Source organism: Mytilus edulis, chromosome 9, assembly GCF_963676685.1.
Source record: "Mytilus edulis chromosome 9, xbMytEdul2.2, whole genome shotgun sequence".
NCBI lineage: Eukaryota > Metazoa > Mollusca > Bivalvia > Mytilida > Mytilidae > Mytilus > Mytilus edulis.
This window is the reverse complement of record NC_092352.1, coordinates 34850262-34861884: the sequence shown is the minus strand read 5'-3', so window position 1 is coordinate 34861884 and position 11623 is coordinate 34850262.

The window sequence follows — 11623 nt, the reverse complement described above, 5'->3', positions numbered from 1 at the left end:
GTGCGTACGGACGGACGGACAAGGATAACACTTAATGCCCTCTCCAAAGCGGCGGGGAATAAAAATTTCGGACGTTTTTATACTAAAAATGTGCATACATGACCAATTCCCGATTATCCTTTTGACCGATATACGATCAGATCGATCTGGTCTGGTCGAGATCAGGCTGAGATCGTGAATAGTTGATCTGGTCTAGCTAGTCGAGTAAAGATTGTGTAAAGATCGTGAATTGATCGGAATTATCGAATAAGTATTCATTTTTTTGTCGGGATGGAGTATTGATGAAGTCATTAAGGAGTCGTGAATGGTCGAGTAAAGGTCGTGTACAGTCGGATGGCGGTCAGGTAGAAGTCGTAAACAGGCCCGATTAAGAATTTGGTTGAGCTTGGTCGTGGAAATTTGGACAATCGGGATCATCGAGTTGATCTGATCGGCAGTGTGAACCTAGCTTTAAGGAACACAAAAAAACAAGGAGGAACATTTACATGTCAACAAATTGTCTACAAGTTTTTTTATTTTCTTGTCCCGGTCTTAAGTTAGTACCTAACACTACAGGGAGATAACTCTGTAAAATTAGTCAAACGTTTTAATTAGGTTGTGTTGTTAAAAAAAATAAGCTTTTCAATGATTAAAATTAGTGTTTGTCAAACTGCTTTATAACCAGTGTAATTTTTCTGATAAAATGTTTGGTTCAATTTTTTTTTAAATTTTATATTTTTGTCAGAGTGTCAAAGTAAATACTTTGTCAAAATTTTATGAAAATTAAACGAGCCAAATTAATTTTTGTGAAAGTGTTGGGTACCACCTTAAATATCTCCGTCGATATATTTAGTTTTTATAATAAAAAACTATGATTTCAAATCTTAATCTTTAAGTCAAAGTTGAACTAAAACGAATTTAACACTTTCTTCTTAGTGTCCCTTTTGATCATATGGCTACTTATGTATCGAAATATTTTTTATTCATCCTTAACTTTCATTAGTTGGGTTTGGAACCTCCCTAGTGACGATAAATTCAGTAAAGCAATTCAGAAGCACTGACATTGAGTCATTTTTCCCTTTCCTCATAGCTTACAGTAAAGACACGATGAAGGTGCATATAGCGGAAACTGTCAAAGATTAACCGAATTTCATAAAATTTAGAACGTGTATTGACTATAGACAACTAAATAGTCAATCAAACAAAGATTAATATACAATACTATGCAGCGATGCAATTATTTGCAACGATGTAATACTCGGCGCTCTAATATGTTATCAGTTCGATGCCGTATTCAACTGCATCACATTTTTTTCTTTAAAAATGTCCTGTACGAAGTCAGGTAAATGGCCATTGTTATATCATAGTTCGTTTCTGTGTGTGTAACATTTTTACGTTGTGTTTCCGTTGTGTTGTTTGTTTTCTCTTATATTTTAGTGTGAATTCACATTACTATAAGACGTGTCACGGTACTTTTCTATCCCAAATTCATGTATTTGGTTTTGATGTTATATTTGTTATTCTCATCGGAATGTTGTTTCCCTCAGTTTTGGTTTGTTACCCCGATTTTGTTTTTTGTCCATAAATTTACGAGTTTTGAACAGCGGTATACTACTGTTGCCTTAATTGTGAATTTGAACAGATCAGCAACAGAGTATAGGCTATTGAATGAGATCCTTTGAAACATCTGCATTACATTTTGATCAAATGAGCGTTTCACTTTATGGATGTACGTGCTCTGTTGTTGTCCAGTTTTAGTTTTTGGTATGCATCCTTTTTACTTGTGCTAATATGAATATTTCGTCCAGAACGATGTCATATTTAATGACTGGTCTCAAAGCTTGACCACAAACACGAAAACCAAATCCAAACAATATTACCATGAGAACCGTTGAGATTTGGTGCTAGGTCCGATCCCATGAATGATGATGATATTTCTAATAAGGAGAAATTTCTGTCGCATTGCCTATGACACCATTCCCTTTCTAAAGATCACTTCTTAACACGTAATCTACGTAAACAAATAAGCTAAACGTGGTTACAATCGATGGCTATCGTAAAGCTTAATAAAAACGCATGCGTAGAAAATATTTTAACTACTTCCTAAGTTATAACAGCATGTTGAAAAATCTTATCTCAAAATAAAGGTTTAGTCGTCATTAAATCATAACAAGCTTCGTCGTGTCCTCATCCGCGCTCTTTTTTTTCAAAATGCTTTAAAAGGTTTTACTTATTATATGACGCGTCTCAATTAGCACGCATGCAATAAAGAGCAGCTTGGAATGTTCCCAAAAATGTCGGAAGCAACCATGAGCAACTCGAACGAAGATTTTTCGTAACCTGGAGTAAGTATAAAAATACAGAGGGCAACTCTGAGTAACTCAATTAAAAAAAATGTCTGCTCAGAATAGCCTCTTTTTAATTTGAAAGAAAAACAGTTTATTCCATTTTTGGACGGTCATTTGGGCCTATTTTTACGATGTGTGTATTTCACAACTTGTTACTTATAACTGTGTCTGTAATCACGTTTTAGCTTGATATGAAAGTAAACGGTGATTTTGTTTTCAGTGATGCCTTTAAATGCAGGTGCAATGCGTTTTCAATGCATTTACAATGATCTATCCTATAAATAAACTTACTAGTATTCTGTAAGGTTATCAGTCCAGAACCTAAGTAAATATTGTTGAATCGGTACTAGAATCTATTAAATTTTTGAAAAAGAATGGCTATATATGTACAGTATCAAGATCATTATCCTACACATCTAGCCTTCGGCTGTTGTCTGAAATATGGTCGGGTTGTTGTCTCTTTGACATATTCCCCATTTTCATTCTCAATTTTATTATTGTTATTTAGTATTTTGGTATTGAACAAGTCATGTCAAGTTCTGTATGTCTCATTGGCAATCATACCACATCCTTTATTTTATACAGCAACTCAAAAACTGTTTAGAGCAGTGTAAAGCCAAACGGAGCCGAAGATTATCAAACTGATGACGAAAATAATACATCAAACATCAATAACAAACAGTTAATCAAATTACCCAGAACGATACGGACATTGTTGAAATTATGTCATATGCTTACCTGGTAATAAGTCAACGAAATAGTCTTTAATTTTTCGCAGAAAAAGAGGAAAAGGAAACGTCAGCACAAGAACAATTTTTCCATAACGCGATCCCTGCATAATGTCCATAAGAGACCAATATGCAAACATGAACAACGTGAAAAACAACAAAACACTTAACCAATTTAGTGGAAAAGGAAGATTTGTAAAGTTTTTGCTTGAAGTGGTGGATATACACTAAAACTGGAAATTTCCATTTTAGTCGAAACAGGTAAACAAGTAATCAGGTGCAGAATAATATAATATTAAGCAAACAAACGACAACCAATAAATTGCAGGCTCGTCAATAATTGCATAAAAATAGATAACTGGTAATTATCAACCTTATACTATCCTTTTGAAATATATTAAAAAAACAAGTGAGTTGTACTATGTTGAACTGTTTTATTGTTTATTCGAAAGGAGCATACATTTAATTGTTGATATTGCTAATGCTTGCAAGAATGGTATTTTATTGAAATTTTGGTTTAGAGGGCCTGGTCTTCACATTAATAACTGAATTATGTCACCTTTGAAAACGGATTTGATATAATGTACATCAGTAAATTGTCATGTCAATAATGTAGCATTAATAATTGTTAAGCAAATAGTAGAACTGAAAGTTTATTCAAGCTGCACTTTTCATAGCATATAAGTATCTTCAGTTGTCTCACATTCATGGAGATCTCGCTACGTTGTACTCCTTAAGTTAGAAAAATGAAGAACTGGACTGTGATTATTTGTATGGTATCATTACTTATCTCAAAGTACGGTAAGCATTGGAAAGCTTTAGAGCATAACTTAAATGTAACAGAAACGGAGATCTGACTTTCAATGTCTCCCTTAACGAATTCTGTATTTCATTTTTTTTTATACAGTACACTAAACCATTTTGCTGATGACAACAAAAAATTGAAGCATTAAAAAGAAACAGTAGAGCATTGATTCAGTGGTTTTTCTTACAACAAAATGAAGGATATTACAGAGAAATGTAAAGCTTCACCGTAAGGGAACAATATTATCTTGAATCCTTTTTCTCTCTCTTTCTTTTTTTGCAAAGTACGGTAAGCATAGGCGTGCTTTAGGGAATAACAGCGACATAAATCTTACTTCAAATTCTTCCTAAGTCCTAAATAAAATCTTTCATTTCACTTCAAACACTACACTATGCAATTTTGCTGATGAAAACGAAACATTAGAGCATTAAAAAGAATCAGTATAGCATTGATTGGTTGGTTTTTCTCGGATCGAGATAGAGGCGATTCAAGCGAAATTCCAAACTAATAATAATAATGACCATACTAGTGCATACGATGAGTTTTCAATAAAATCTACACTTCCAACTTTAAAAGTAAGTAGACTCAGTACAATTGAGGTGATTACAATCTCGCTCCTCTTACTTACTTGATATTATTAAAATTAAAGATACTAAATATCATTGTAGATACCAGCCCAAAATCGAAACACGAGCAGCATGAACAACCAGGTATTTATGACTACTGAAAAGTGGTATACTACTATTGCCCTTATGTATGAACTGACATAATTTCGATGTGCTGCTTCTAAATTATAGAACGAGTTTCCAGACCGCTTTAATTCAAATTCAAATTCTTTATTTTCTAATCACAGAAGCCCTTTCAGGCTATAACAAAATTTAACACGATTATTTACACTTGCATACCATATTTTCTCACTCCGATCGCTCTGATTATTTAAAAAAAAAAAAAAAAAAAAAACACTATTCGACCAGTTCAAATTTTTAATAAACTCATGGAAAGACATGTATTATACACTCAAATTGTCTGTGTTTTAAATATTTTTAGTGCTTTAGAGTAATGCATCACAATAAGTTTTTTTTTATTGCTTTAGCTTAGTACATAATGTTTTAAGGTTTTTATCTCAGACCATCGTCATGTATTGTTAAGTACTTTAGCTTAATACAAACAATATATGTGCTGTACGTTGTTGAACTCTTATGAATGAAATGACTTGTGAATGATATGAATTTATGGACGTATGGTTTTTTTTCTACATGTATGTGTAGTGTCGCTGTAACAAGATTATTTTGTACTGTTACATCAATTAGCCTTTTCTGTTTCTGCAATCACAAAATTATATTTAAAATAGTAAAGTACGAGTCAAAAAGTTTAGTTTGTTTCTGCATATTAAGACATGATTATTCTAATTATACTTCTGCTATGAAATGAGGGGATGTACTGGTTAACGTCTATCTGTCCGTTTGCCTGTAAGTGTATCCGCCTACTGGTCCGTCACAAAAAAATGTTTCTCAAGAACTTTAAATCAGAGCTTTCTGAAATTTGATATCAACATTCATGAGAGCCTGATATAAAATATGGGATCGCGTCGTTATATTCATGAATCATCACCTCTCTGGTTTGTTTTTTTTTTAGGTTTTTTGTAAATGATCAAATCGAAAGTATGATAAGTGAATCATAGATCACAGTGCATTTGAGAAAAAAGTCGAGAACGGCACTTACTTAAATAGAAAATGTTAATTTAAGTAATATAGTCACAGTCGAAAAAAAGGAAAATTTACCACACGATTTATCAGGTTGAATACTTCTTCTATGTTATGTTTTAAAACGTATTACAAAATATTAAATTAGATGATTGATTTATTAAATCATCAAGCAGCCTGAACTGCAGCATTGATAAGTACAGGAATACATCATCTTCGCTAGTCGAGTATGACAATCTAGTTGAGGGGACTGGGTCGTTACCCTCGGCGAGTGAAGATAAGGAGCATCTCTGTAGTTTAAGCTTTATTTTATTTTTTTAGATGAAATGCTATTTTTAAGATATCTTGTGTTCTCTCTTATTTTCCTTTAAAATTGTTCTTACAGTCTTCTATTTTGTTGATATCTATTAGCTTTTTTTCTGTATCTAAACATAACATTGTCAGTTTCAGGTAATGTTTACATGCAGCAAAAGTGTGGACGGTCATTCAGCTCAAGTAGTGTCTCAGCCATTACAGATAGAGTTTTCAAGACTAAGAATGAAATAGAATGTTGTCACCTATGTTTGGTGCTTGATCCTTGTAAATCGTTTATCTGGAATGGCTTTTCGCGGAAATGTTACATTCGTTCGTCGTCGTTAGATGACTTTGTCACAGACCAGACAGTACAAACAGTGGGATATGTTGTCGAACAATACAGCGAAGGTATATATTTCGTGTTTTACATGTTTAAACAGAAACCAGAGGCATTCAATATAGGACAGTTGATGGCCTGACATTAAACAGGTTATCATCATGTATTGATTGATTGGTGTTTGTTTAACGATTAAAGGAATATTTAGGATGGGAACAAATTAACTATAATCCCGTAGGTATTGATTATGCAAACCGGATCGACCGAATTAAGTCATTATGACCAGCATTGGGTTTAAACAATCAAATTTCGGTCTTCACAAATTGAAACGAAACAAGCTTTTTATAGCTGACGATGCGGTATGGGCTTTGCTCATTGTTGAAGGCCGTACGGTGACCTATAGTTGCTAATGTCTGTGTCATTTCGGTCTCTTGTGGACAGTTGTCTCATTGGCAATCATACCATAATCTTTTTTTTATATATTTAGACCAACCATATTGTTACAGTTCATCGGACTATATATATCATGTAATATAATGGAATAAGAGGAATATAAATCCAATTTTAATTCACGAATTGAATAAAGCTACTTGAATAATTTTATATAGGCAAAACTTAAATGTTCTATCCATGTTTACTTTTGTTTATCCGAACGTTTTTTGTCTAAATTTGTCTTTTGTTCAGAATAATTTTCGAAAAGTATGTGAACTTCTTTCTATGACTTTTTTGGTTACGATTTCAGGTAAATCAGGACAACAGTCATTTACGGCTGTTCAATGGTCATAAATCGATTAGGCGAAAACGAGTCCGCGTCGGAAATCAAAACAACAAAACAACAGAAACACTGAACTGCTACAAAACATACGCTAACATCCATTGCACTGTATATGTGGAAACACACTATTTAATAACAACTACCATATTTCTAACTTGGTATAGGATATTTTCAGAAAACTATCATAATCAAAAAGCCAAAATGTCAGATCAATTTAGTTGAATTATTAGGTAATTTTTTTTTTACCAGTAATGAAAAAGGGCATTTATGCTCCACCCACTATGAATATTTGCGCTTTATATTTTGATACACCTAAACTAAATTACAGGACGTTTGGGCTTTTTTATATGTGATACTAGTAGGGCTGTAGTTGACCTGTATCAAGAGAAAAAGACCAGCATTGTGATATGCTTTAAAGAATGAATTAGTAATAATTCACCACAACACAAAATGTAAAGATTTATTAAGCAAAATTCAAAGATCAAGATGATCAAAATGATTTTTTTTTTTCTCTTTTTGTAACTATGCCACAATTGAAAGCTAGTTGCAATTCTTTTATTCCTAAATCACGAAAGATAAACAAAGATTCCTACTGTCCTGAAAAAGTACTTATATATGAAGAGAAGGTTAGTGTTGATAACTATACAGCGTTTTATAAATATGCAAAGTTTAAACTTGTCAATCAATTAAAAAGCGTTATATAAATACTAGTATGCAAATTTTAAACTTGTTAATCTATGTTACACATCGTTGTCAATATAATGGAATTTGATACGACTGTCATACAAGTGAGAGGTTTAGCTAGCTACAAAACCAGGTTCATTCCTCCATTTTCTACATAGGAAAATGACTGTACCAAGTCAGGTATATGACAGTTGTTATCCATTCGTTTGATGTGTTTGAACTTTTGATTTTGCCGTTTGGTTTTGAATTCTCCTTGAAATTCAGTATTTTTGTGATTTTACTTTTTAGAGCTAGCTGTACAATGTGCTGATAGTGGTTATGACTGGTATCCAGATGAAAACTTCTGCTTCCAACTGTACACCACAACATTGATGACACACACTGAAGCTATGGCAGACTGTTTATCCAAAGGTCAACGGTTGGTCAGAGTTGATACGGCAAGATAACATGAACTATTGAAGGAGGGTATTCAGCAGCTAAGTATAGGTAAAACATCATGTATTTGTTCTCTGCATTCTTGATATTTCGTTCCTTCGTTGTCCTTTATATTTCCCTAATTTTTAAAAGTTTCGTTTTTCATATCCATAAATGAAAATGTGGGTTTTGTCAATGAAACAGCAACCCGACATCATAAAACTAAACTATTCACATTTGACGTCAATTAACATACAGTCTCAAACAATTGACTTTTTATTTTACTTTTCATTTTAGCTTTTAATGGATTATGAATTGATGGATCTGATGAAATAACAAAACATAGTTCAACTTGGCTGTTTGCTGATGGTACTCCAATCACTGAATTTCATTGGGGTAAAGAAGAACCAGCTGCTATTGGAAATGAAAATTGTCTTATCATGGGATCTATAGTCCACTTCGACTGGAATAACCTGGCTTGTAGTGAAATGAGAGCATATATCTGTGAAATTGTTTAATTTATTCCGTCGTCCTGCGCACAAATATTGGTAAGAATACCACGGTTTTTAACGGATCGTAAATGCTCACCAAAACCTAAAATTGCAACATCATAGTTCTATCACATTTCAAAAATTTATAGATGCGTAATTACTTTATCTAAATAAACACATCATAGATACCAGGACTAAATTTTGTCTATACGCCAGACGCGCGTTTCGTCTACAAAAGACTCATCAATGACGATCGAATCAAAAAAAGTTAAAAAGGCAAATAAAGTACAAAGTTGAAGAGCATTGAGATCCAAAATTCCTAAAAGTGTTGCCAAATACAGCTAAGGTAATCTATGCCTGAGGTAAAAAAAAGTCTTATTATTTCAAAAATTCAAAACAGTTAATTTATAAATATAACAAATATCAATGATAATTCATGTCAGCACAAAAAGTGCTGACTTCTGGGCTTGTGATACCCTCGGGGTAATAAATCTCCACCAGCAGTGGCATTGACCCAGTGGTTGTAAATAAACTCATCATAGGTACCAGGACTAAATTTTGTATATAAGCCAGACGCGCGTTTCGTCTACAAAAGACTCATCCGTGACGCTCGAATAAAAACAAGTTAAAAAAAGGCAAATAAAGTACGAAGTTGAAGAGCATTGAGATCCAAAATTCTTATAAGTGTTGCCAAATACAGCTAAGGTAATGAAAGAAAGCTGGTTTTGGAAAGATAGCAAAATTTAGAATTAATGTTTATTTTGCTATCATTATATTCAATTACATCCTTCAGAACAGCAAATAATCTCGTCTGCTATTAGGTAAACATCAAATGAATGAAGGCATTTCAGCCTCGCTTTCATGGATATCGACAGACATTCTTATTTTACTATTAACTTCTTTTTGCAGAAATGTAGTGTATTTCTGAGTTATTTTCTGTTTTAGAAATTTTTTGACACGGAAAGACACCAGCATATATCTATATAATTGAAATAAAAGGATCCTGAAAAATGTAATTGTTTTGATCATAGAGTATTTGGACCGTACACTTATGGTCCGGGTAATGCTTAGTTTCGTTTCAAGTGTCCCTAACCGGTGCAATTATGACCGGACTATTTGGACAGTGCAATGAAATTAGTTTTTAAAGAACATTTTAGTATTTCAATTGTTTTAATGTATATTTAGGCTTTGCATTTATTTTATTATTCTATACTTTCATTGCACTATCCAAATAGTCCGATCATACAATGAATGTAGAGTTTCTAACAATTCAATCTCAAACCATGAGAAATTGTTTACTACATCAAGAGCACATGACTGAAATTTAGCGATAAGTGTTATTCCTTTGACTAACATAATGACTTTTGGCATAGGGCCAAACTTTAAATTCAGATAAAAAAAATATCAAATGCATGAAGAAAAGACAAGACACTTAGTCGACTTTAGTGTTTGTTACATTAATGTTTTAAATTGTAATTCAATAGACATACGTGTTTTACCTGTATATTTCTTTTGTGATTTAGGAATATTCACATGTTGCTTAAGGTACTATATTTCTGGAAAGCCTAAATTCAGACAACAGAAATACTTACTTGTGAATTATCATTAATTTTCTTAGTAAAATTTCAAATTACAGGATTCACTTGAGAACAGACGACTTTGTGCTTGTGATTGTATCGGAACTCAACCGTCAAATGACCGTTGATGGAATATATATTTAATATTTATTATTACAATTGTTTTAAATTTAGAACTTTTTATAAAATGAAAACGAACAGTTGTGATGTATTCTCTTTGTAAACATGTAACACAGATAATACAATCACAGTTTTCCAGACTATTTCATGAACGCTGCTTGGTTGTACATAGAAGATAAACGAGAACCACGATTTGGAAGACCGATTTCTTGAAACGTTATTTTTCTTAAACTACAGTGTCTAGATTTTACTTTATACATTTTAATATTGCCAGATGTTATCTTTTTTGTAAAATTGTTCTTGAAGCTTTTCCCAATCCCTTAGACGAAAAACTGCTTTTATTTCAATGCAATTTTTTAAACTCCAAACATACATGTTTGCAGTAACAGGGTTCTTTTTTAAAAAATATTATATTTTACAAGCTTTATTCTCTAAAACATAAAAAAGGTACACCATAATCATTGTAAAAAACGAATCCTACAACTTCGATATATGTATGTTTAACTTATTCACGTTTTATCTGTAATGAATTGTATTAGCTTATAAATAAAGGCAACAGTAGTATACCGCTGTTCAAAAGTCATAAATCGATTGACCCCTGTACCCCTATTTTTGACATTTTTACCTATTGTGTCTGTTTGTTTGTTCACGCATCGGTGACAATATAATGGAATTTGATGCGACTGTCATACAAGTGAGAGATTTAGCTAGCTATACAACCAGGTTCAATCCACCATTTTCTACATAAGAAAATGCCTGTATTAAGTCTGGAATATGACAGTTGTTATCCATTCGTTTGATGTGTTTGAACTTTTGATTTTGCCATTTGCTTGGGGACTTTCCTTTTTGAATTTTCCTTGGAGTTCAGTATTTTTGTGATTTTACTTTTGAGAGAAACAAATCCGGGTAACATACTAAAACCGAGGGAACCACATCCACTATTAGAGGTAAACAGCGAAACAACAGAAACACTGAAGTGCGACAAAAACAAACGCAAACCTACATAGAAACGAATTCTTTTATAACAACTGCCAAATTCATTACTTGGTGCAGGACATTTTCAGGAAAAATGGTATGTTGAACCTGGTTTAATGGCTAGCCAAATCTCCCACTTATATGGCAATGTTAAAAAAAAACATCGCTCAAATGACAACGTTATGTGACAGGAACATAGCAAGAATACTCGGCACAGAGAAATATTTAGATTATTAATATAAAAATCTTTACAACATGTAAACCGCAAATTAACAACGATCATCTTCCATTAATGACAGACAGGAAAAAACAAACAGCGACGTATTTTTGGGAGGAAAATCTGATTTTGGTATTCATGCAATTATTTTCACAATATTATTCCAAACAATTATC